This window comes from Pelodiscus sinensis, chromosome 5, assembly GCF_049634645.1.
Source record: "Pelodiscus sinensis isolate JC-2024 chromosome 5, ASM4963464v1, whole genome shotgun sequence".
NCBI lineage: Eukaryota > Metazoa > Chordata > Testudines > Trionychidae > Pelodiscus > Pelodiscus sinensis.
The window spans coordinates 5,764,119-5,791,760 of NC_134715.1; the positions used below are offsets into that span (position 1 = coordinate 5,764,119).

At 46.7% G+C, this 27,642-nt stretch overlaps 1 long non-coding RNA gene across 2 annotated transcripts in view; it reads left to right on the forward strand.

The window, feature by feature from the left end:
• The first annotated feature begins 1,487 nt into the window (after window positions 1-1,487).
• LOC112546175 (uncharacterized) overlaps window positions 1,488-27,642 on the forward strand; it is a 49,497-nt gene continuing 23,342 nt past the window's right edge. Inside the window, exons 1-5 of one of the 2 annotated variants that reach the window (XR_003089811.2) lie at window positions 1,488-1,573; window positions 18,436-20,749; window positions 21,383-21,559; window positions 25,887-25,981; window positions 26,686-26,843. This is a non-coding gene — a long non-coding RNA (uncharacterized LOC112546175). The remainder of the gene's footprint in view (window positions 1,574-18,435; window positions 20,750-21,382; window positions 21,560-25,886; window positions 25,982-26,685; window positions 26,844-27,642) is intronic. The other variant, XR_003089814.2, reaches the window with a different exon arrangement.

Genomic DNA, 27,642 nt, shown 5'->3' on the forward strand with positions numbered 1-27,642 from the left:
AAGGGCTGACGGAGACTTAATTGGTTTAGAGAATTGAGTGGTCTCATCCAAGCTGTGGCAGCAGAGACCCAGTAGCTGGCTGGTGTAAGACGGGAGGAAATGAATGAATGTCCGTGTTCTCATATTGGTTGGAATGTGGCAGCAGGAAGAAAAACACTGACGAGCTTTAATTTTCGTGGAAAAGCTTAAAGCAGGGAAGGTCCCGCGTTCTGTAACAAGTGCCAAACCTGCATTAGTTACGTCCCGCCCCTTCCGCCCAGTGAATTAGTGCAGGGAGAGAGGGCCGCTGAGGTGTAATAAAAACCACCGTTGTTTGTTGCGGGGGGGGGGGTTGCACTTTGGGATATTTTACCTTCCCATTTCAAGCATATCTTATCATTAGCTAGCAGGAGGCTATGACTGCACGATACCCCACGTGCCGGGGTTCGGGCCGTGCCTAGCTACAGGCCCTGTTGAAAGGCAGGCGGTGTTGGCACTGCAGTGCGTGGCGCCATGTGGCAGTGACAGGCTCTGGTGGGGGCAGGCAGACTGGGAAGGCAGCTGGCACCAGGGGCCCTACAATGCTGTCTGTGGTACGTACCCACAGGGTTCAGGCATGTCTTTGCTCACCACTGTCTCTTCTGCTATTTATACCCATGCTAAGGCGGGCGGGCAGTGCATGTACCCTCCATGCCTCTGTAGGGAGCAAGCCGTGGAGATGTATCTGGAGACATGGATGAATTCAGTGGTCTCCGAACTTTTTACCTCAGGCTCCCCACTTAGCCCTGTCCATGCCCCACATCCATGCATAGCCTAGAGCAGGGAGTGGGGCCACGGCTCTGGGAGGGGGACATGGACAAGGGCAAGGGGGCTGAGGCTGGGGCTGCAGGTGGGGGCAGACGCTGAGTGAGTGGGGGCAGGACTGGCAGCCTGGGGGATGGGGCCGGCAGGCACAGAGTCCTGGGTGCAGGATTGGCAACCAGCATGGGGGATAGGAGCAGAGCAGGGTGGTGCTCCCACCCTGCCCCCCATGGGGGCTGGCCTGGGTCCCAGCCATGCCACCTCGAACGTTCCTGGGTGCCCCCTTCAGCTCCCCAGCCTGGGGATCTCTGGAACAGCGCTGTGTAGCACTCCACGCCCCAGCTAAAATGTTCTTGGAAAGGTAACCCAGTACACAGCGTTTGAGTAACCAAAGAACTAGGAATCTGCAGTATCAGAATGAGGTGAGAGAAAACAGCAGTGAACAAAGCCTCTAACAGCCGGAAAGACACCTGCCCCAGATGGCAGCTTCCCCCAGGGAGGAGCTTGGGGTCCTGACTGTCTGTCATTTCAGGATTTTGCATCCTTTATTGCTGGATGAATCAGACACTTCATCTCTGTCCCAGGGAATTCCCAAGACACCGGATTTCCTAGTGACTCTTTCCCCCTCTGCACACGGGAAGTTAGCCTGGGTTTTGTACCATGAGCCTGACATTTCATTGATTTGAAACTTTTTTTTGTACTCTACTCAGAATGAGATTTCACGTGAGAGAATCTCCTGGACTCAAACAAGAGGCGACGTTAGGAACATCTGGCAGGGTGTCTCAAAGCCAAGGTGAGTTGGGTGCCTAATTCCCTTGGGCATTCCCTGAAAGTGCCATCAACTGCAGCGAGTGCGTATCTATAGACGATTACGGTGAGGTAAATGACACGCGCACACAGCCGGATTCAGTGCACACTAAATCAATCGATAGCATCCCTCTGACTTCAGCGGGCTTTGGGAAACAGATCCTGGGACCTTCTATTCCTGCAACAGGAAAATGCTAGTAATGTTACATGCCACACAGCTACATTAAAGGAATATCAAGGTTGCAAACTGAAGCTCTCAAAAGTTAGATGTCAGAATTTAGGAGGCCAGTGTGACCATAATTCAGCTCCCTGCATTATGTGATCACCTACTGCTCTTCTTCCAGACTCCTGCCTCGTTTGTCATTACTAGGCTATTGGCCAGATCAGTGGATTTCAACCTTTTTTACTTTTGCAAACCCCTAAGAAAGTGGAAAGGAGGTGCTGACCCCTTTGAAAATCTTAGACATGGTCTGTGGTTCCCAGGGGTCTGCCTGTGGACCATAGGTTGAAAACCTCTGTGCTAGATCATTGGAGATCAGCCACTAGAAGGCAGCATGGTATGAAGTACCCAAGTGAATCTGCTTTTGTCCTGTGGAGAGGGTGCATTTCAGTGTGAGATGTATGGCTGTCAGTGAATGTGATGGGAAAAGAGAGGTGATATTATCAGTCAGTCCCTCTAGGTTTGTTTCATTTTTGATATTTTGGGGCTAATTGGCCAGGATGACCAGAGGAAACGGGTGATCTCACAACGGAAGAGATTCCAAATGTGGTGGCAGAATGATGCTCGTTTGGAGCGGTGTGTTAATTAGGAGCAACTGTAAGTGTGTGGTCACTGCACGGTTGTGATGCACTCAGGGGAATATTAACGCAACTCATGACTAATCCCCCTAACGTGTTAAGATACCTTCAGTGAGGCCAATCTCTTGAACTACATAATTAACGCTAAAGACACAAGGCCAGATCTTCAGCTGATGTTAGTCCGCAGAGTTGTCCTCACTGGCAAGCTCTTTGATATACAGCAGCGAGGGGAAATTAACTGAGACATAAACTGATTTCTGACATTGAAAACTCCTGGGTCCAGTTCCTCACCTGGTGTAAATGGCTGTAGCGCAGGGGTGGGCACTAACATGACGGTGATCTGCCTGGCTTGGTTCCTGGCGAGGAGTGGCTATGTTTACCCGCATGGGCACAAGTACCAGTGATCGCTGCTCCCATTGGCTGCAGATCGCTGTTCCTGGCCAATGGGAGTGGAGGGAAGTGCTGTGGATCTGGACACTTCTTCCCTTAGCTCCCATTGGACAGGAACAGCAATCTACAGCGCTGCGATCATCGGAACTGGTGGCCATGCAGGTAACTATAGCAGTGGGTACCCTGATGGATTGGCTCTGGCCCGCAGGCCAGTATGTGCCCTTCCCTGGTATCTCACTGCTGAAGTCAGTGAAGCTGTTGAGCGGATTTACAGACTGTTAGGGCTGAAGTGGCCCAGACCAGGCCATCTAACGCAAACCTATTATTGGGGTGTGGAGAGGGAGGGAGCATTGCTATCTCCAGACAAGCCAGGACTCGAAGACTCTCCGTGAGTAAAGGGCTTGTGCCGCGTGACATAATCCTCAGTGTGCCCGTCACAAACACCACCCTCACAAAGGACACCAGCTGGCACCTTTGGTGGCTACGAGAGTCCAAGGACTGACTTACCCTCTTGACTCCTGAGTGTGAAATTCTGGACCCCTGACGTCCATGGCAAAACTCCCATAGACTGTAGTGGGCCAGGATTCCGTCCCCAGAGTGGCGTCTACAGCCCAAGTGGGAGGAATATTGCCAGATCCATGTGCAGGAAATAGTATTGTCCCACTTGTTAATTTAGGGCTTGTCGACATGCTGCCCTGCTGTGATGCCATGTAGACAAGCCCAGCTGAGTCTCGAAACATTGCCGTGAGCTAGGGTAGTGCCTTCCCCACTTCACATATGAGGAAGATGATGCCCTGAAAAGGGGTTTTGTTCAGCATCACGGAGGAAGTGAGACGTTCCAGCTGCCTCTGGACACGGTTTCAAGGCCTGCTGTGCAAAGTGTGAATAAAAAGGACTTCAGTTCTCAGGGCTGTCAGGCTAGCGCTTCCCACTAGAATGGGGTCCCTTTCATCAGCCGTTCTAGCTAAAGTTGTTTGGCTGATGCTAGCATGGTAAGTTATAGAACATTTTTCTATTACCGGGAGGGAAGAGAGAGCTGATAATTACCCAACAAATGTACAAGGGAAGATAAAGGCCTATTGCTGCCACCTACTAAATAAGCCCAGTTCTGACGGATTTGGGCTTGTTTAGTCTGCAGAAAAGAAGAGTGAGGGGGGTTTTGAGAGCAGCCTCCAACTCCCAGACGGGGGTTCCAAAGAGGATGGAGAGAGGCTGTTCTCAGGGGTGGCAGATGGCAGAACGAGGAGCAATGGGCTCAAGTGGTAGTGGGGGAGGTCTAGGTTGGATTAAGGAAAAACTGTCCCAACAGCCTTGCTGGGCCCTTAGGATAGGTGTGGGGGGTTGGTCCTGCTTCATACCCCCAGAAGAATCAGGCCCTGGGGCAGTTGCCCCCTTTGCCCACCCCAACGTTGGCAGGCCTGGGAACGGGTTTCCCTAGGGAGAGGGTGGAATCTCCACCCTTAGAGTTTTTAAGATGACACTTGACAAAGTCCTGGCTGGGATAATTTAGTTGGGGTTTGCCCGGATTTGAGCTGAAGGCCGGACTCGATGGCCTCCTGAGGACTCTTCCAACTCTAATCTATGTTAGGCAATGCCCACGCCTCTCTTGGGGCAGCCCTCTCACTCAATTAGCAAGGCAGAGGCTGCGTTGGTGATTGGATTCCCTTCAGCACAGAGTAGGCAGTTAGAAAGGACTTGGAGTCCAGGCCCTACAGGAAGAGGCAGTGACTCAGAACTCTTGGGTACCAATTCCCCATACTGCCTGGGCCTCACTACGCATACTTGGTGAATTCACTTTTCTACGCCTCAGTTTACCCTTTGAAAAATGTGTCAAACACCTTAGAAGGCTGTTGTGAGTGCTAGTTATTTAGGATCAGGTTTTAAACCCCTTGCTCCCACAAACAGGATTGGGAGGAGCTTTTGTGCAAATAATTCACCAATGGGAGTAAGGCATTCATAATCTGGGTGGGGATATTTCAGAGTTGTCTGTGGGAGGTAAGTGACCAATTTCAGTTGAATTCCAAGGAATTCCCTTTGGCATACAACCAAATCCAAGCCCTGGCCTTAATGTTCTGGGACAAGGAGCATGCTAAACATGCACAATATGGACTTAGCGCGAGACACCTGTGGTCCTCAACCTACAAGGGACTGTGTTCCCATGGGCTTTGCTTTGGTGATGGTGAATCTCCTGGACTCAAACAAGAGGTGACATTAGAAACACTTGGCTACATGAAGCCTACATGTTAGTTTACAGGGAAACTTCTAAAAAGTGCATCCAGAGGGGAAGGAGGTTACATCATTAAAAATAGGTCAGGTAGGATGTGACAAAGCTGCATCGCAAGATTAGTCTGACTTTTTCAGGAGGAAATGTGCTTATTTGACTACTTTCTGATCGAGGCAATGTTTTTCTTAGCCCATTAACTAATTGAGTTGAAGGCAAAAGGTCTTCCTACTGCCACTCACCTATGAAGCTGCTCTTTACCCAGAGAGATTAAATGTTTGCTCCATTAAAACAGCCTGTGAAATAGATGAAAGTTCAACAAAAGCTATAAATAGTAACTGGAGCGTACTTTCCTAGAGCATGCAGATCCTCCACACTCACGATATCTTGTCTGACATTAGCTCTAGGTTTGACGTGAAATAGCTTTCTTGCAGCTTCTGGAGAATGAGCAATTAAAACAATAAAGAGGTCAAATAATTCCAGGAAAGCTGGTGAATTCCTACAGAGGAGATGACAATAATTGTTCTTCAGTGGCTCTCTCTGCTAGGCTGGGAACTTCTCTAAGGAATGCCTTCTCCTGATAATAACGTGATAGGTAGCAGCCAGCGTAGATTTGAAAAGAACAATTCATGTCAAACTAATCTGATAGCTTTCTTTGAAATGAAATCAAGTATTGTGAATAAGGGAGACATGGTGGATGTAGTATACCTAGACTTTAGTAAGGCATTTGATATGGTCTTGCATGACTTTCTTATAAATAAATTAGGGAAATACAACCTAAATGGGGCTACTACTGGGTGTTGCATAACTGGCTGGAAAATCATTCTCAGAGGGTAGTTATTAATGATTCACAGTCATGCTGGAAATGCATAAAAACTGGGGTTCCACAGGGATCAGTTCTGGGACTGGTTCTTTTCAATATCTTTATCAACTATTTAGATGATGGCATAGAGAGTGCGCTTATAAAGTTTGTAGATGAAACAAAGCTGGGAGGGGTTGCAACTGCTTTGGAGGATAGGGTCATAATTCAAAATTATCTGGACAAACGGTCTGAGGTAAACAGGTTGAAGTTTAATAAGGACAAATTCAAAGCACTCCACTTAGGAAGGAGCAATCCATGTCACACATACAGAATGGGAATCGACTATCTAGGAAGGAGCATGGCAGAAAGGGATCTAGGGGTCATAGTGGACCACAAGTTAAATATGAGTCAAGACTCTGACACTGGTGCAAAAAAAGCAAATATGATTCTAGGATACATTAACAGGAGTGTTGCAAGAAAGACACAAGAAATAATTATTCTATACTGCTCTGCACTGTATAGACCTCAATTAGAGTACTGTGGAGTACTGGGCACCACATTTCAAGAAAGATATGGAGAAATTGGAGGTGGTACAGAGAAGAGCAACAAAAATGATTAAAGGTCTAGAAGACTTGACCCCTGAGGGGAGACTGAAAGAATTGGGTTTATTTAGTTTAGAAAATAGAAGACCGAGAGGGAACATGATAGCAGCTTTCAAATACCTAAAAGGGTGTTACAAAGAGGAGAGAGAAAAATTGTTCTCCTTGGCCTCTAGCAGAGTGATTAAACACTGGAATAAATTGCCTAGGGAGGTTGTGGAATCTCCATCGCTGGAGACATTTAAGAGCAGATTAGGCAAACATCTATCAGGTATTATGTAGCTAATGCTTGGTCCTGCCATTAGGGCAGGGGACTGGACTTGATGACCTCTCGAGGTATCTTCCAGTTCTAGTGTTCTATGATTCTATGACACTGCCACCAACCCTCTTTGTTATTGTGTGAAGTTGTTTGTTTGTCATCAAGGGTGGTATATCTTTGGAAACAGAGGCCCTTCTGGGAGACTTTCCTTCTTTGCAAGAGGATGCTGTGATCCAAGACACTAAAAGGAATTAAAAAAGAACTAAATTCATGGAGGTTAGGTCCATTGGAGGCTGTTAGCCAGGATGGGCAGGGATGATGTTCCTAACTTCTGTTTAATGGAATAACACCTCAGTGAACATAAAATATTATTCTGCACATGCATGAAAATGATTAGAGGGAATATTGCTGCATGTGTAAGAACATAAGAATGGCCATACTGGGTCAGACCAATGGTCCATCTAGCTCAGTATCCTGTCTGCTGACAGTGACCAATACCAGATGCCCCAGAGGAAGGGAACACAACAGGTAATCCTCACATGATTCTATCTCCCCCGCCCCTCCCTGTCTTCCACTTCCTGAGAAAACAGAGGCTAGGGACACCATTCCTACCCATCCTGGCTAGCAGCCATTGATGGACCTAACCTCCATGAATCTATCCAGCTCTTTTTTGAACCCTGTTAAAGTCCCAGGCTTCACCACATCCTCTGGAAAGTTGGCTTTACGCTGAGTGAAGAAAAACTTCCTTTTGTTTCTTTTAAAGCTGCTGCCTATTAATTTCATTTGGTGAGCCCTCGTTCTTATACTGTAGAACAAGAAAATAACTTTTCCTTATTCACTTTCTTCACACCACTCATGATTTTATAGACCTCTATCATAGTCCCCCTCAGTCTCCTCTTTTTTAAGTTGAAAAGTCCAAGTCTTTTTAATCTCTCATCCTATGGGATCCATTCCAAACCCCTAATCATTTTTGTTGACCTTTTCTGAACCTTTTCCAATGCCAATATATTTTTTAGATGAGGTGACCACATCTGTACGCAGTAATCAAGATATAGGCGTACCATGATTTTATATAAAGGCAATAAGATATTTTCTGTCTTATTCTCTATCCCTTTTTTTAATGATTCCTAACATTCTATTTGCTTTTTTGACTGCCACTGCACATTGAGTGGATGTTTTCAGAGAACTATCTACAATGACTCCAAGATATCTCTCTTGAGTAATTGTAGCCAAATTACTCCCTATCATATCGTATATATAGTTGGGATTATTTTTTCCAATGTGCATTACTTTACATTTATCAAATTTAATTTAATTTGCCATTTTGTTGCCCAATCACGTAGATTGATGAGATCTTTTTGAAGTTCTTCACAGTCTGCTTTGGTCTTAACGATCTTGAGCAGTTTGGTATCATCTGCAAATTTTGCCACTTCACTGTTTACCCCTTCCTCTAGATGGGGTTAAACAAGTTGAATAGGATGGGTCCCAGGACAGACTCTTGGGGGACCCCACTAGTTACCTCTCTCCACTCAGAAAATTTACCATTTATTCCTACCCTTTGTTTCCTCTCTTTTAACCAGTTATCAGTCCATGAAAGGACCTTCCCTCTTATCCCATGACAACTTACTTTACTTAAGCACCTTTGGTGAGAGACCTTGACAAAGGTTTTCTGGAAATCTAAGTATACTATATCCACTGGATCCCCCTTGTCCACATGTTCGTTGACCCCCTCAAAGAACTCTAGAAGATTAGTAAGGCATGATTTCTCTTTACAGAAACCATGCTGACTTTCCCCCAACAAATTATGTTCATCTATGTGTCTGACAATTTTATTCTTTACTATAGTTTCAACTAATTTTCCCGGTACTGATGTTAGACTTAACAGTCTGTAATTGCCAGGATCACCTCTAGCGCCCTTTTTAAATATTAGCATCATCAAGTTAGCTATCTTCCAGTCATTAGGTACGGAAGCTGATTTAAAGGATAGATTATAAACCACAGTTAATAGTTCTGCAATTTCCCATTTGAGTTCTTTCAGAACTCTTGGGTGAATGCCGTCTGGTCCCAGTGACTTGTTACTGTTAAGTTTATTAATTTGTTCCAAAACCTCCTCTAATGTCACCTCAATCTGGGACAATTCCTCAGATTTGTCACCTAAAAATAATGGCTCAGGTTTGGGAAACTCCCCAATATCCTCAGCCGTGACAACTGAAGCAAAGAATTCATTTAACTTCTCTGCAATGACTTTATGATCTTTGAGTGCTCCTTTAGCATCTCAATCATCCAAGAGCCACACTGGTTGTTTAGCCGGCTTCCTCTTTCTAATGTACTTAAAAAACATTTTGCTATTACTTTTTGAGTTTTTGGCTAGCTGTTCTTCAAACTCCTTTTTGGCTTTTCTTATTTTATATTTGTACACATAATGTGCAATGTTTATGCTCCTTTCTATTTTCCTCACTAGGATTTGACTTCCATTTTTAAAAATATGTCTTTTTATCTGTGTCTGCTTCTTTTACCTGGTGGTTAAGCCACAGTGGCACTTTTTAATTTGGGGTATACATTTAAGTTGGGCCTCTTTTATGGTGTCTTTGAAAAGTTTCCATGCAGCTTTACTTTTGTCACTGTACCTTTTAATTTCTGTTTAACTAACTTCCTCATTTTTGTGTAGTTCCTCTTTCTGAAATTAAATGCCACAATGTTGGGCTGCTGAGGTGTTTTTCCCACCACAGGGATGTTAAATGTTATTACATTATGGTCACTATTTCCAAGCGGCCCAGTTATATTTACTTCTTGAACCAGATCCTGTGCTCCACTTAGGACTAAATCAAGAATACCCTCTCCTCTTGTGGGTTCCAGAACCAGCTGCTCCAAGAAGCACTCATTTAAGGTAGCAACAAATTTTATCTCTGAATCCTGTCCTGAGGTGACGTGTACCCAGTTAACATGGGGATAGTTGAACTCCCCCACTATTATTGAGTTTTTTAAATTTGATAGCCTCTCTAATCTCCCTTAGCATTTCATAGTCACTATCACTCTCCTGATCAGGTGGTCGATAATATATCCCTACTGCTATATTCTTATTACTGAAGCATGGAATTACTATCCATAGAGATTTTATGGAACATTTTGGCTCATTTAAGATGTTTACTTCTTTTGATTCTACATTTTCTTTCCCCGCCAGCATAACCTGTTCTGTCCTTCTGATATATTTTGTACCCTGGTATGACTGTGTCCCATGATTGTCCTCATTCTACCAAGTATCAGAGGGGTAGCCGTGTTAGTCTGAATCTGCAAAAGCGACGAGGAGTCCTGTGGCACCTTATAGACTAACTGAAGTGTAGGAGCATAAGCTTTCGTGGGCAAAGACCCACTTCGTCAGATGCATGCATCTGACGAAGTGGGTCTTTGCCCACGAAAGCTTATGCTCCTACACTTCAGTTAGTCTATAAGGTGCCACAGGACTCCTCGTCGCTTTTGCTCATTCTACCAAGTTTCTGTGATGCCTATTATATCAATATCCTCCTTTAAAACTAGGCACTCGAGTTCACCCCTTTTATTATTTAGACTCTTAGCATTTTTGTATAAGCACTTTAATAATTTGTCACTATTTATCTGCCATTTCCTGATGTGTTAGACTCCTTTTCATTTGATTGTGTCTCATATGATCTGACCCATACTTCCATCCTCTCCTCCTGACTAGAACATAGAGCATGTCTATTAATAGACCGTCCCCTAAGAGATGTCTCTGTCTGATCCATGTGTTCCTCCGCACCTGTCGGCTTTCTCCCAGATATTTACATATTTACATTAATATGTAAATTACTTGTTTTCCTTTGTTTTGGATAGATCCATTTAACAACTCCCCCAATATACTTGCTTTATGCTCTTTAGTCATGATTCCAACATATATCCCTAACTCTTCCTACCTACCACATACGTACACCAGACAAGAGTAATCATGATCAGTGAGCTATGAGTTTTCAAATGATACTTCGCTAGGCATGTTTTGTACAACAATTATTACAATAGTGAATAAGGTGCGACTAGAGGGGTGCTTCATGTCACAGAATGACACTAACAAAAAGTCCATGTTTTCCATTAAAGCAGCAAAGGGGTTGGATTTTTGCCCAACATTTTGCAAATTTACTGGGAGAGGTTCCAATGGTCTCATTGCTTCTTTGTGCTCCCATCTCTCTCGACTCTTGTCTGATATTTAGATTGTAAGCTCTTTGGGGCGAAGCACTTAGCACAATGGCCTCCCGGTAGGAACAATAAACTAGCTGTGTGAGCTCTGCTAATCAGATGGGCTGCATTTGACACTCTCCTGAGTGGTCCCACAAGCACACAGTGTACCAGGAACACTGATCTGCAGTAAACAGAACCACCAAGACGGCAGTGGGAGGAGATGGCAGGAAACAAAACAACTTGCTGTTCAGCAAACGAACAGGGGAAGCAAGAGCAGGGAGCTTTCTTTACCACCAGACTCCATGTTGCCTTTCTCACAGTGTGAACAGACTTTACTTTGAGGGTTTACCCTTAGCAGATCTGATTTCTGGTCTTGTTAAGTCAGTGAGCTGGACCTCAAGTGGTAAGCTACTGAATCAACTGGTGGTCTACATTATTAGTGTATTATAAAAACACATAGACTGAGGGCTTCTCTAAGAGCTAATGACAGCCTGCTGATTAATATTGTTGCAATATGTCTGTATTAACATTCTACGTGGAAATGCTTTAAAGTCGGTGGCCAAATGAGGAGAAACAGGTTTCCTCCAAGACAGGACAAAACTTGGCAGCTATTTCCTGTAAATGAAGCATGGTAGAAACAAAACAATGGGTGGGCTATTCACATACAGAGTGGTGGGAAGCCCACCAGAAGAAAGAACCGCATGAGGTCACCCTGCCTCTGGGAACAAAGAATCAAAGATGGGAAGCCATCTTTGGCACCTGTCACTGGACCTGAAGAGACCTGAAGTCTTGCAAATTGAGGAAGATGGGTCCTTCAGCTAAGGGGAACGGAATCTAGGTGAGAAAAATATCTTAACAAATGGCCATCGCTTTCCAGGTTACGTGAGAGACGTTTAGGTGGATGTTTTCACCTGTATGTGCTTTAACCTTTTCTAACTCTATTCCTTTTGCTTGGCATCACCCTGGATTATGTGAATAAATAAGTATTCTTTTCACTATAAACCAGCTCAGTGCTGTGTTTAAAAGGAAGAGTGTATTTACCTTAGTGAATTTAATAAGCAGCAATCTGCTTTTGGACCTTCAGAACAACAATAAAGTTGATTTATTCCTCTAACCTGTCCAGGAGAGGGGTTGTGCCTTGCAGAGCACATGGTTTGGGGGGGAAATCAGGACTGGCATGAGTTGGGCTCATTCTGAAAGTAGTAACTACAACTGGCAGAGACCCAGGAGCTGGTGTGGTGCTGGCAGGCTGCTGGGGTCAAAGGGGCCAGCCTAGGGCTATACCTCTACACAGACGCTCAGGTTGTGGCCTGCAATCTTGTGGCTGACTGTGTGTGTCCTCCGAGGCAGAGAGTTAAGTAGCAAGGCATTGTCAGGCATCGAGGGTTACAGGGTGGGAGGTGACACCACCCCTCACTGGTCTGGATTGCACCCCAAACACCATTGCGCCTATACTAATGAGAATAGTTTTACTCATACACAATACTAATTAAGGGTGAGGCCACATTGATAGAGTGATTTTCCTTTTTAGTGCTTCACGGGGCTTTCCACAGGCAGACATGAAGCTCCCAGCCTTGCCGACCCCAAATGTTCAACAACCCCAAGATTCAGAAAAATGATTTGTGGGTCTCTTGCTTTGCCTTGTGGGTTTTGACCCTTTTACTCTCTCCCCGGTCACCGTTTTGAAGCTTCTTTCTGAAAAACCAACTTCTGTTTTAAAATGGACGCGGAGCTCCTAGCCTCCTGGCTGGTCTCCTGAGGCCTTAAGTAAAACACCAGCTACTGTGAGACTTGTGATAAAACCACCAGTGGCAGCACTGGTCTTCTCCCGAGACAAGGAATGGCCTTGTGGTTAAGGCACTGGGTTGTGAATCAGGAGAGCTGGGCCTAAGGGTGTCACAAGGAGGAGGGAGAAAAATTATTGTTCTTGTCCTCTGAGGATAGAGCAAGAAGCAATGGGCTTAAACTGCAGCAAGGGAGGTTTAGGTTGGACATTAGGAAAAAGTTCCCAACTGTCAGGGTGGTTAAACACTGGAATAAATTGCCTAGGGAGGTTGTGGAATCTCCATCACTGGAGATATTTAAGAGTAGGTTAGATAAATATCTACAAGGGATGGTCTAGACAGTACTGGGTCCTGCCATGAGGGCAGGGGACTGGGTTCGATGACCTCTCGAGGTCCTTTCCAGTCCTAGTATTCTATTATTCTAATCCCTCTCTGCCACAGATATCCTGAATGACCATGAGTAAATCACTTAATTTCTCTGGGCTAGTTCTTGAAAGGTATTTTGGTGCCTACCCCCCTTTGGCTTCAAGGGGACTTATGCACTTATATCTTTGAGGATCTCTGTACCTTCATTTGTGTTCTGTACAGTGGGAATAATAATACTTCCCCCCTATTATCCTTTGTCTCAACTATTTAAACTTTCAGCTCTTCAGGGCAGGCACTGTCTGCTTGGTGGTATCTCTCCAGTGCCCAGCATAACGGGGCCCTGTTCTCAGTCAAAGGCTCTAGATGTTACAGTTGGGTACACAGAACAATAGGTACAGTGGGGTTTGGAGAAGGCTGCATGCAGTGACTCCAGATGGAATTTGGCTTGCCACACATGGGTGAACCATTCTCCTCTTCTGAAATAGCTTATGGGGGTTTTCAGGTCAGGATGCTTGGGTATATTTGGGGGCAAGCCAGTCACGCCACCTTAGAGGGATCTGTGGATGGGGAATGTACCTCAAGCAGGTCCACAGAGGGGCCAAAGCATCCAGAGCCCTGGGCCCGTTAAATTGCCACCAGAGAGCCACACTCCAGAGAGCGCTGAGGGTTGGGTAGGGTCTGCATGGTCCTCCCCCCGACCTTAAGAGGAGACTGGTGGAAGCGCTAGGGACCACATGTCTGTAGAGCAAGTGACATGAGAGGAACAGAACAGGAAGGGACGCACAATGAAGAGGAAAAAGGGGGCATTGTGGGTAGCTTGTTTTCAAACATCTGTGTGGCAACTACAACAAGCGTTTACATGGGAAGCTAGATCCTCCTTAGGGGTGGGAGGGAAGGTGAGCTCGAGATAATTTCTGTAATAAGATGTAGCACAGGAAGTTTGGAAGCCTGTGCACTAGTTCTTGAATTTCTTCCTTTGTATTTCCTCATGGACTGGTTTCCCCTTGAACTTGTTGGCTTTGCTGTGGAATTCTGTTGGTATTTACTACCTGGGACAGTGATAAAACTTGGAAAACACTGATGGGGTCAGATTAGATTAGATGATTGCTTAGTATTTACAGCTGTCAGGAAAATACTAAGCTGATGCAATTCTTTCTGGGAAGAAATTCCTGCCTCCGTTATAGGTTCATAAATACTTTAAAGGCGGGAGACGAGGGCTTTTATTACAGCCTCAGTGAGTGACACAAGGTCAGTGCATGACAGTTATGCCCAACTTTTCTCATTTCATAGTGAATCCAGCCTTTAAATGGACACAGTTTCACAATGGATAAGGGTCATTTAATTTGCCCAACAGGTCTGATCTAATTAACTAATTCCCTGCTTGATAAAAACATTCATCATCTAAGACTGTTAAGGTGGCCTCTGCATTTTTCTTCATTCTTACTGCACAAGAAATTTACCTCTTGACATTATATATATATATATATATGCAATGCCAGGTACATCTTCTAGTATATACATTTCTAGTATGCTTTGTTTTAATATAGTATATTTACCACGTGACATATATATTCTTACTGCACAAGTTATTTATCTCTTCTCTTACTCCTCATGAGAAGCTGAAGTACTGGTGCCAATGGGGGTGTCCTTTGAGTTTGATTTAGTGGGTCTATACTACACCCGCTAAATCAAACCCCGGAAGATCGACCGTGGCAGCGTCAATCTTCCGTGTAGCGTAGACGTGCCCTTATGGTGTAATACAGTTTCTATGCTTGTGCCACATTGACCTACGCACATTGACCACGGCTCAACGCCCCTGGGGGCGGTGGCATTACTAGAACAGCGTAACAGGGAGCTATGTCTGCAGGAGGAACTCTTCAGTGGTGTGGCTGCCCTTCTGCCTCTAGCTACAAATGGGTTCTTCTCTCACTGCATTTAAACTACCTCTCCAAGAGGAAGCACTTAGGTCAATGGAAGAATTATTCTAGTAACCTACCATGGTCTACACTATGACTTAGGCAGGCGTAACTATGTCTCTGAAGGGCATGAGCAGAGTAGCTGGGTCAACCTATCTTTGTATGGTAGACCAGCCCTTAGTGTACCAGCGACTAGAAATCTCAACCTACCATGGGTTGTGCTAGGTGTAGGCACCTGCCCATTGGTTCCCTGGTTTCCTTGCCCTGGGTTGCATTCTGCAGCCATTGTAATGATGCAGAAGAGAAGTGTTGGGTTAAACTCCCTTTCAGAAAATCTACAGTTCACGTATGGGCCTTCCACTTCAAAGATTCCAGATTCACACAGGAAAAAAGTGTACTGAACGCAATGAAACATTGCAACGAGGTGTTGTAACAGCCTTAGTTTGTGGCCTGCTCCCCTTCAAGACAATGGGAGCTTTGTCACTGATTTCAGTTGGAGCAAGTTCAGGCCTCAGACCTGGAAAAGAACATAAACCAAAGTATCAAATGATGCAATGGGATTGACAATAAAGATATTTCTGTTACATTGGAATTAGTCAACCATTGCCTCACATGAATGTTGCTGCAGGAGATCATAATATTTCCACTTATGAAAAAAGAAAGGGACACTTATAACCAAGATCAAGAGGCTCAGGCTCTATTCCTGGTTCTGCTGCTGCTACTCTTTGTGACCTTGGACAAATCACTTAGACCCTGAGCGTGCGAAGATACAAGCACATGCTTAAATTTATGTACCACAAATAGTCCCATTGATTTCAAGAATGCGCTTTAATCATAAAGCCCTGCCCTTCCCTTGATTTTACAGTGTGTAAAGTTATATAAATGTAAATCTTTGCAAGGCTGAAGCCTAAATCTCTTTGTGACTCAGTTACCATATCTATAAAATAGAAACAAAACCCCCTGCCTCCAAGGCATTTGTGAGTTCATCCTCACCAAACCCAGTAAAGTTCTAATTTGTTAGTTTATTTGTTCATTCATTTGTTTTAAAATTGCACTTTTTGTACTGATTTCTGTTACAGAATAAAATTCTATTAGCATAATTTAGGGACTGGACTCGATGAACTCTTGAGGTCCCTTTCAGGCCTAGTATTCAATGATATGTTAACAAGTGTTTTGAAGTTTTGAAAACAACCAATTACTTGTTACTGCATTAATCAGTGCATTAACCATGATACATTCACACATCTATAGCAATCTCCGTTCCATTACCTAACAGGCCTCAAACCATTAGGGTCAGATAAAGCATAGTACAACTAAATACATTACTGAGACTTCCTGTTAAAATGGTCTTTCAATGCCTTCCGCAGCTAGATAGCTCTGTGTCGAGCTCTTTTAATAGCTCTTGTGTCTGGCTGTTCAAAGTCAGCAGACAGCCGCTCCATCTCTGCCCTGGTGCCAACTTTTCCCCCTTCGCTTCATAGATATTACACAGAACACAGCAGGCAGCTATAACTTTTGGAAGATTTTTGTCACTGAGATCCAACCTCTGTGGCTGGATGCCCAGGGGGGTACTTCTCAATGGTGCTGTGCATTACGCATTGATACAACCGCTCCTGGTGAGAACCCACTGTGGACACAAGGAGGCAAGCATGCACATGCATGAGCAATGGGGTGGCTGTATGCCCATGTAAGGTGTGTTGGCAAAACTTTGCGGTACAGACAAGGCCTTCAAATAAGGGTGGCAGAATCTAGCACATAGTGAGGGGACTATCCTAAAACATCACGAATAGTAAGCAAACCGAGGTGTGTGTTCTTGCCTGCAGGTTTGTTCTATGGTACAGTGTTTCTCAACCTTTTTTTTTTATAAAGTGCCCCTTTAAAAAAATTATAAGTACCCCCAATATCTACAGTTTTCAGACACACACATTATTTTCTACCATTGCAACACATTTGTTTAAACAACTTAATCCTAGCCAGGTGGGGGATGAAATGTTTGGGTGTAAAAAGTACAAAAATAATAAAACGCTGCAAAACTTAAAACAAAAATTCAGTTTTCTCCAAATTTCAGTTGTGTTGACGTACCCCTCCCCCCCAGACTTCTCTCAAGTACCTCTAAGGGTACTCATACCACTGGTTGAGAAACACTGCATGGTAGACCATGCATGAGGGGATAGATATTGCTTTACGTAAAACTATTTGCCTCCAGCTACAGTCCATTAAAATATATTTGAAGATTGACTTGCCCATGATGGCATCTGCCAACTGCAGAAAATTCAAAGGTTCTTTTATGTGTCTTATTGTTGCTTATGAGCCAAGGAACATGATGAAATGCCATTGAAAGACAGTCACTCCACAGACATTGCATCATGACCATTACAGAAAATGCAGAATAAAGGGGTAGAGAAAGCTGAGCCTTTGTTATACAGACTAGTGCGGAGGCATGAGAGATATGATGAGTGATACACATCAAGCAAAAAAGCCCTGAAATAAAATTTTCAAAGGGCTTAGATAAAAAAAAAAAAAAAGAGGGGAGAAAAGCGTAAAAACAGTAGAGGAAAAGAGAGAAATCTGAGATTTGAGAACATCACCATGCAAAATGTGGGAAAATAACATGCAATACATTTCTCAGGAACAGCTAGCAAGAAAGGGAGGCTGTCCGCAGCACTGTAAGGGTATAGGCACATCTGAGAGTCCCCACCCGAGCCCTGGTGTTAAAACAGAGCAAACCTTTGTGAAAATGGTGTAAAGATATTTTTCTTGTTCATTTTGTGTTGTAAAGATATTTTTTTGGTTCAAGTTTTGAAACTTGAAAAGTTTCGAGCAGTTTGACACTGGTAGAAAATGGAGTAGAAAAAACTAACCATGAAAAAAAACAAGGTGTTTTCCTCTTGAAATTGAAAAAGAATGTCAATAACATTAACATTATGTATCAAAATTTTGAAATTTGAGAAACATCACTGCTAGAGAGCCTTTCCCAGCCTTATCTTGGTATTAATAAACAATGAGGTTTTCTGTGGCAAAAATGACTGTTGGGCACCTAACTGCCATGAGCTGTGGGTGCATAACTCTCACTGATGTCTTTAAAAATCTCCTCTTTACATAACCTATGCATTGGATCATCATATATTATAAAGAAATAGAGGCACAATACACCTGTAGCTGTCCAACTGTTGGTCAGTGCTGCCATATCTTCCAATAGTGCCCAATAAATTGCATGAGTCTGGCTGTCTTCACTGTCTAATAACAGGAAGTTCCGGTTGCACTGGAAACCATGTATTTGCCAAATTGGCTCTTAATGCAGGCCAGACAGAGTGGATTTTTTCTCTCATGCCCTCAGAGAGTACAATTGCTTTAATGCTGGATTCTGTGATATCCCTATCCTGTTTATTATTCATAGATGCCAGTTAGCTTTGCTTAGTGAATCCCACTTCCTAATTCAGTGGGGTGGTGTAGTGTGGGAGGATTACATCACTTCTGGGGGGTGGTCTCTGGCAACATCCTGTCAAATAATTTCTGTTGTTTCTACAGGAAAAATGGATACATGTCTCTAGGCATTACAGATGGGATTTTCAGGCCCAACCTGTGACCAGCCCTTTGTGTCCCTGCTGGGCCCTGCTGCTTTGCTACACTCAACCCAAGGAAGCACTGTGGTGAGAGGAAAAGAGCAGCAAAGTCCTGCCTAGAGAGGCCTGACTGGAGCAGCCATTTTGGAAACTAGAGAGACATGATCCTCCCAGGTCTAGAAGGGGTTAGCAACAGCCAATCAGCACCTTGCAGGCTCAGATAAAAGGAGTGGCGTCACCACGTCAGTTGGTAGTTGAGAGCTGAGGAGTGAACAAGGGGGCTTTGCTCTGGCCGGTAAGTACCCAGAGTTTGTGGCCGGCCAAACTTACACAGCCACTGCTGAGGGGGAAGGAGACAGCCTGTAAGAACAGGACCAAGGAAATAGCAGCAGGAGATTGCAATGGAGCCAAACATGGCAGTTGTGTTCAGGGTCCCTGGGTTGGAAACCTGAATTGTGGGCGGACCCAGATTCCTCCAGCAGCAACAGAGCGTCCACGCCTGAAGGGTTTATTTGGCAGCCTGGGCAAAAGGCTGAATTGAAGGGTCTCTGAGCCAGGCTGAAGACCTTAGTGAGGGCAAAGAGGCGGTTCGCGGAAGGGGTTCATTTGGAGGCCCGTACCGATGGAGACCCGTCAAGGTTAGTCAGCAGCCTTCAGGGGGCACCAGGGGCCACACCCAACCACTCAGAGGTCCCCTTTACATCATCTCATTCCCTTCCCAGTGGGAGCGTGACCATGACTTGGCTGGGAGTAGAGTTAGGCTCATGCCAAGCACTTTGGAAAATGTCACCCCACATGATAATCCGCCCTCTCCACAGCTGCTTAGACAGAATAAACTGTCATGCTGGGCAATGTAGACGTTTCCTTTAGAGAAATGTTGCTCACGACGGGTCCCAGCCCCTCCACAGCCACATCTAGTTGTGGGGGGGCCTAGACCGTTGTGTTCCATTTTGCTGGGGACTGATCTGTGCTGAGCAGGGCCCACAGCTTTGATGGGCCCCTAAGCAAGGTGTGTGTGTGTGTGTGTGTGTGTGTGTGTGTGTGTGTGTGGAAGGGTTGATTCTATACTCCCGGAATGGGCAGGGACTCAGGCAGAAGGGGCAGGGTTGAGCCCTCAGCACCACCCGGAGCATGTCTCCCCGCTTCCCACGGTACCCTCACTGCCGCCTGGTGCACACCACACAGTGCTCTGGCAGTGTTGAAAGGGCCCGCAGCTCTGACCCCTGCTGCCACCAAATCGCCCAACTCCAGGGCAATCGTTCCCTTTGCCCCCCCTTCAGTGGGCCTGTCTCTGCTGGATACAACACATCTGTGCTACCCAAAAATCCTGAAAGCAACTGTTGAAGCAGCCATTTACACTTGTGCAGGTGTTTTTTTCTCTCGAAGCTGCTATTTGCAGGTGACAAGTGTAAGCAGGGGCTGAACTGCTGCAGCTAAAAGGAGGGGTGGGTGTGCCCACTACAACTGTTTAGCTCTGCAAGATAATTAACTGTTAACTGTTGACATGTAAATACAGCTCAGGAGAGAATCCGAGGTGTGGCTATGGAAATCCCATGCAGCCAGGGCTGATGGAAGGTCAGTGTTGGAATGGAATGTGGAGAATTGTAAATAATTTGGGGCTGTTGTGGGGGTCACTAATCATGCTACCCCTAAATGTGGGAACTGTAAAACATGCCACCAGTGCTTGCAGGAGAGACACCACCATCATGGTAAGAGGTCTCGGAAGAACAAGCCTCCCCCCTTCCAGAGTTGAGTGAACAGAGCTGGGGGGGGGAAGGGTTAAAGGGCTTGAGTCAGCCTGTTTCACACCTACCAGGTGTGAGCTATAAGACTGGCCCAGCCTGCACCTTTCCCCCTTTGTTTTAAGGACTCCCTGAGGAGTCCTTTCTTTTGCTAGTCCAGTGGAAGCTGGATTCCTTTTGCCAGTCCAGCTGGTGGCTAAAGAATTGAAATCATGGAGAGCTGAAATCACTGGTTTGGCTGAGAGCCAGACCCATTGCAGCCAGTGGAGTGGCAGCGACCAGCAGAGTGGCTGGTGGGAATCACTGGCTGGGGGCATAACGTGGCGCGGAGTGGAGGCAGGTGAGGAGCGGTGACCAGCGGTGTGGCGTGGAGCGGTGGCAGGCAAGGAGCTGTGACCAGCGGCGTGATGCGGAGCAGCAGCAGACGAGGAGTGGTGACCAGTGGCGGCAGCAGGCGCGGAGAGGTGGCAGGCGACCAGCGGAGCGTCCGGTGGCGTGGGATGAGACAGCTGGTGGAGCGTGGTGGAGTGTCGTCAGGTGCCCCCTATCTATCCTGCCACCCCCATTTCTAGCCAGCGTGGGAGGTGAAACCCTGTAGGTGAACTTTGGGATTCTGGGTGGCATGGACTAGGGACAGAGACTTTCGGGGTGTTGGACTCTTTGGACTTCAGGTGATTCTTGGCTGGGGGGGGTGCTTAGCTCATGTTTGGGTTATGAACTCTGTTTGTGGTGTTTCCCCCAAGTTATCGCCGTATGACTTCTCTCTCTGTTTCATTCAATGTTTCTTTCCTACACTCAGACTCAGTGCTTGTGAGTGGGGAAGCATTGCCTCTCAGAGGCACCCAGGGGTGTGTGAATTTCCCAGATTACTGGGTGGGGGCTCAAGCCGGTTCTGTGTGAGATGGACCCCAAGATATTGAACCCACCCTGGTTACCGCCAGGCCTACCTGGCAGAAGGGTTACACAAGGATATTTTTGTTCAGGGAAAGTGTGTTCCATTCACTGGCTCTGTTACAAGACCTTGCTAGGGCCTTAGGCTGTTGTAGGGCAGTACTTTGCATGAGTAACACAAGGAAGGTACTCCCTCTGCTTCAGTGTATGGGAAAGGCATCAATTATTCTCCAAAAGCATTTCCCGCTGATTCACTGCTCTTTATCATCTCATTTGCAGGCCTCATCTTGAATTTCTACCACGCCCAAATCTCCCATTGACTTCAAGGAACCGGATAAGCTTATTGTGGGAGCTGGGTCAGAGCCACTCTGGCAGTTTCGCTACAAGAAGCGCCAGCGTTCATCAGCACTGGAATGCGCGTGGCGCTCAGATAACTAACACGGTGTGTTATATCAGGTGTGACATGCCCAGCGTTGAATTCAATGGCAGGTTTGGAGGGGAAAAGGATTCCTGGGTTTGCCTGTAGTTCTGCAGTTCACCAACACAATAATTCAGGATCTCCCACTCTGTTGCAAAACACCCACTTTCCATTGCTATGAACCACTGGGGTGTCAGACCTTTTAGCTCAGTGATGCAATAAACACAGCAGAGATGTTGTTAGGCTCTAGACCAGCGTTTCCCTAACTGTGGTCCGTGGCCCAGTACCAGTCCTTAGAAAAAAAATACTGGTCCTTAGAAAAATTATCGTGCACGATCCTATTCATTTGTGTGATGGGGTAGCAGCACCCCGCACTGCCAAGCGCAGTGGCGTGGCCCACTTGGGAGAGCCCGCTGCCGCGGTGTCTCTACTGGGCACGCTCCCAGGCAGCGGGGCTAAATCCGGCGGGTGGTAGGACCCAGGGAGAAGGCCGGGGACCGTGCACACCGACACAGAATGCCCAGCTTCGGACACAGCTGGGGGAGCCGGTGCCGGCCAATAAAGCTCCCAGGATTGGGGCCAGGAGGGGGGACGAACAACCGGCTGGACAGGTAGGGCCAGTGACACAGTTTATTTGCATATTCATTTGCTTAATGAATATGCAAATATGCAAATAAATGTTACCAGTCCTCCAAAAGCTTGTGAATGGGTTTACTGGTCCCCAGTATTAAAAAGATTGGGAACCACTGCTCTAGGCAAAGTATAGGCATTAGAAAGACCTGGTTCCAGTGGGATCTTATGATCTGAATAGGCAAAGGGTAGGAAGGCGCTGAGAACTAAGGGTATGTCTACACTACCCCCCTAGTTCGAACTAGGGGGGTAATGTATGCATACCGAACTTGCTAATGAAGCCCGGGATTTGAATTTCCCGGGCTTCATTAGCATAAAGCCGGCTCCGCCATTTTTAAAAGCCGGCTTGTTCGAACCCCGTGCCGCGCGGCTACACGCGGCACGGGCTAGATAGTTGGAACTATGTAGCCATTCCGATCTATCTGTACACCTCATTCCACGAGGTGTACAGATAGTTCGGAATAACTACATAGTTCGAACTATCTAGCCCGTGCCGCGTGTAGCCGCGCGGCACGGGGTTCGAACAAGCCGGCTTTTAAAAATGGCGGAACCGGCTTTATGCTAATGAAGCCCGGGAAATTCAAATCCCGGGCTTCATTAGCAAGTTCGGTATGCATACATTACCCCTCTAGTTCGAACTAGGGGGGTAGTGTAGACATACCCTAACTGATTAGTCCCCAGTGACATAACGAAGTATGTATCCCAGTCCCATTCACTATCCATTGACCCACAGAGTCTCTGAAGACTCCTGTGAAATACATTCAGGCTTTGTCTATCCTGCACTGCTTTTAGCAACATGGCTGGGGCAACACGGCCCGTACCGCTTACCATCTGGCGGTGTTAACAGACGTCGACAAAATACTTCCGGCGTCCCCACTCCCCCTTCGAGCAAGGTTCAAGTTGCCAACAGGAGCGCGCTCTGCCTGACAGCGCGCCATTCACACGGCCACTTGCTGCAGCAAAACTTCTCTCTTTTGGAGGCGGAAGGGGAACTTTTTTAGGCACCAGTGAACAACAAAAGTTTTGCCGCTTCACTTGGCAGCGTCGGCAAAGCCTTGGGCCTCTGCCCACAGTGAAGGTTTGTCAATTGTATCGTCAGCACGTGGTACATGTACAGCAGAATCATCCTCTGTCTGACGATTCCCACGGTGCCACCGTACTCCACTGGGAACCCTTGGGCTGGGCCAATCGGGTTGGAGCGCCCTGCGTGCTCTGCTGGGGCGAAGGGGGAGAAGCTCACTTCATGTAAATGACTTCTGGTGCTGAGTGCCCAAGATTCCACCTACGAAGCGCTGTTGCGTGGGTTGGGATTTGTCTGTGTTTTGATGTGTCATGGTGATAATGGCTCGTTATTGCTGAACTCATGGAAGGGCCTGGGAATTGTTCAGGATGTGCCTTGGGGATTCTGACTGAATAAGAAACGGATGTTGGCTGGGTAACGAAGCCGGGCTCTGCGGAGAAGGAAAGGGCTGTCATAGGGACTATGAGGGCGGGGCTATTCGGAGGACCAAGGATGCTGGTCGGGGTCCTGATTTGTTCTGGGGACCCCGTGCAGGACAGGTTGAACCTCTGTGGTCCGGGACTTTCTAGCCCGGCCACACCTGTGATGCAGCAGAACCAGAGAGCCCCAGTGGCAGAGGTTTCTGGTGGCTGGAAGCTGAGCCAACCAGTGGGGCCAGCAAGGGAGAACCAGAGCTGGTAGGGCCCAGGGGGCTGGAGTTCACACTCCACGGGAGCTGCTGGGGCTGTGGGAGCTCATGAGTCTGGCAGCGCTGCCAGGGTCATGGGAGCTGGTGGGGCTGCTGCAGCTCAGGGGCCAGGAGGCAACAGTGCCAGGTGGCTGAGGAGAGGAGCCCAGCAGTGAGGCTGGCACCCTCCCCTTCCCAGACCTCTTCTGGTCCAGCCAACTCCCTTGCCTGGGACTGCTCAGGTCCCAAGGGAGCTGGACCAGGGAGGTCCAACCTGCATACCTGGACAAACCGTCATGTTACCACGGTGGCTTCCGGCCTTGTTTTGTGTGGAAAACTGAAACAGTTGAGGGACAAGAACCCCATGACCACCCTCGTGCTCTTCTCTTGGTTTTGTTGCAGGCCCTGGAGGGGAGGGGTCTTTGTTTCACTGCAATGACTTTGGGTTCTGGGAGATCCTTGTGGTGGCAGCTGGCTCCACGGTGAGGCTCGGCTGGACTGGGGGTGACAAAGCAGAAGTAACATCACAGTGCTCCAGCCCACTTAGTAGGGGAGGGGGAGGAGCAGAGCTCTAATTGCTGAACCGGGTCAGAGGGCTGCGTGGCTGAGCAGCTTTTCCTTAGGACTGGAGCCGGCTGGCAGAGGAGAGCCACCGCCAGATGCTCTGGGCTACCCCTGTGTTTTAACCTGGAGCAGTAGAGTCTGTGCTGAGACAGAGTTCTGGGACCGCCGTATCCTGGGCACTTAGTTGTGACTGGGACTTGCTCAGATGCCTGAGGTGCTGGATTTTTTTTATGCTCCTTTTGACTGTTTTCTCCACATAAAAAGTTACTTCTATTCCATGTTCCTAACACACTCCTGAGGGCTTATGAGTGGGGGAAAATCTGCCTGCAAAGACTCCCAAAGCAGTTGCATTTTAACTTCCCAGACTCGGAAGTGAGAGGCCGACACTGGCTGGGGTCTCGGGCTATAATGGTTTTTATCTCAGGGCAAGCACCTCAGATGCACTTTGTTTCCCTCACCATTGGCACCTGGCGGAAGGGTTACAGAACAGCACTCGATTTCCAATCCATTGTCCTCAGTGCTAAGTGTTGACACCGAAAGGCCTGCGAGCTTGGTGGCTGCCAGCTGACGGGCAGCCAGGCCCAGTAAATACATGGCCATTGGAAATGATATAGCAAAAAAGGTCTGATGGACCAGCAGTGAGCCTGGGGCTGCTCCTACAGAAGCAATTAGCAGGTTTCTCCTTGATTTTAATGGGGGTAGGATTAGACCCAAAGCAATAAAAACACCCCAGTAAAAGACAAAGCCAAGAAGTAAATCCAAAGGTTTGAGTTTCCATGCATGGGGCTTCTCGAAAAGTAACTCACAGTATTACCGACTAGCGTGATTTTTGTCACTAGTTTTGCTTGCACTGTTTACTCCCCTTAAAGCCTAGTTCCAGGAGTCAAGGGAATAGGCGAGTGCTCAGCTTTCATTTAAAATCACATTTCTTGCCAGCGGGGTTGTAGAGAGAATTTAGAAAATGTGGCGCCCCCCTACATTCCAGAAGCCAAATGTACAGCATTTCCAACGTGTGTTGTTTTAAACATCATGCTATGTGAAGACAAGATTTTTTTTTGTGCGGTGGTGGGGAGGCAACTCATTTTTCAACACTTGAGTGTGAGCAAGATACAGCTGTAAGACACCATTTTTTGGCTTCATGTTAATTGTCCCTCGGGGATTCTTTGCCCAGTGTGCTCAGTTTTCAGGTAAAGCAGTGGTAGTTTGTAGGCTTGCTTGTCTAACTCCCAGCCTTTCGAGCTCAGCAGCCTGCAGTCCAAAGATCGAGCTGGGTCTTTTTCTCCTCGTGCACCAATATTAAAGATGCCGCAGAACATGTTCTGCCTTCACGTACATCTGTACCATGCCTCCGTCTGCAGCTGATGCCTTCAGTGGTGGTGATTGCACCGGCGTTCCTCATTGGCTCTCTGAAATGTAGTGAACAATCCTGCAGGTGATGCACAAGAGGGGCTGGGATCCAATTCACTTTCTCTTATCTGAACAGGATTTACGGGGAAAGAGAGCGTTCCAAAAACCCAGCCCTTGATGGTGCGGAGTTACCCTTTCCCATCTGCTCAGCTGTGCCCTAGGAGAATCGAGGTAGCTAATCCGCAATAGAAGTTGTCACCTTTTTTTATTCCGCGCTTGAAAAATGGCTTTGCCAGCGATCCCGCAAATGAGATTTGCGCCAGGCTTCTAGATTTGGGATGAGCGGAGGCAGCGCTTGCCCATTTCCACAGAGAGGGAGAAGGCTGTATTACATAAAGGATATTTAATGTGATGCCATCGTATGGGTTTCACGTCTGTTGGTGTGGTTACCACCCCAAACATTAAACTGCTCTGTGTGCCAATGGAACTTGAAAGGAACCGCAAAAATGTGGGCTAGACTTGCAGGTCGGCAGGTTGCTTAATGCTATCGGTGTTCCCTGCTGGCATCTCCAATAACAACTCCGTCTTTGTTTGAAGCATCTGCCTCCCAGTTGGGCAAACCATCACCAGGGCAGAGGGAGTTTCTGCCTTTTCTGGTAGACTGAGAAAGGAACGGAAAACACAGTGCGAAGAATTCTGTTCAGTTTGCACATCCGTTGCCACTGCCTATCATGCGAGAATTGTCCAACTTGCCCAAGAAAGCATGGTAGAGCTGCCTGTTCTTTGTGTATTGCCCCAGCACATCCAGAGGACACGGTGGCACAAAGGCAGTCCATGGTTGGGGAGGGATGCTGTAATTCTTGGAGGCACATGTGTACCGGAATTACTGACTTCCTCTTCTTCAATCTTTTTCCTTTCCCACTTTCTACTTCCAGGACATAACTCTCAGCTACCCTCAGGTGGCAGAATCCCAGAATGTTGCACCCAGCTCTGAAGAGTCAGATGGTTTCTTCTCTCTGGATTGACTCTCAGCTGCCTTGATGGGTTCATAACGGTTCCGAGCTGGCAGTGATGGGATGTTTTCCTCCAGAAAGTAAGTTTCATTCAGTGGGAGGGCTTGGCTGCACACTGCATATCTGACCGGCAGATCTGCTGTTTTGTTCCAGTAAAGGCCTGGTTAGGCAACAATTGCTTCATGTCTGCTATTTGCATGTGTTCATAAGAACATTTTATCCTCTTTCCCTCTTCACATGTCAATGTAACACTGATTTGGGATGATGCTGTAAGCAAGGAAGGGATTTGGCCATCCTATCATGACCTACTTGGTTCAAGTCTCGGAGATTACAACTTAAATAAACAATTATTTTAAATGCATGTTAATTTATTTCTCCATTAGTTGTTGCACTAAAGCAACAAGATGGGTGAGGTAATATCTGTTAGTGGACCAACTTCTGTTGGTGAAAATGACAGGCATTTAAACTTATACAGATCTCCTTCCCAGGTCTAGCAAAGCTACTCTGTTCATCACAGCTAACTACGAGGTCAAGCAGATAGTTTAGCATAAGTACTTACTGTACATTCTAAGGAACCATTCCCAGTGAAGCGGCCTGTTACCACTCTTGTAATCACCGGATAAAAAGGGAGGTGGATGGGTTATAGATGGTTGCAATTCTGTGATTTCATTAAGCCCATGAGTTTTAGCGTCTTGCAAAGTGATTGATTTAAGCTCCCACAATCTGCTTTGGAAGGTGCGGTGCATTTGAGGATGAGGACTGAGAGGTCAGATACGGAGTGATCGCTGTGCGAGAAGTGTGTTCCTCACCAGGGAGAGAGTGGTTTTGACTTTTATTATTTTTCCTGTGAGTGTTCATTTGAGAGCGCAGTGGTTATCC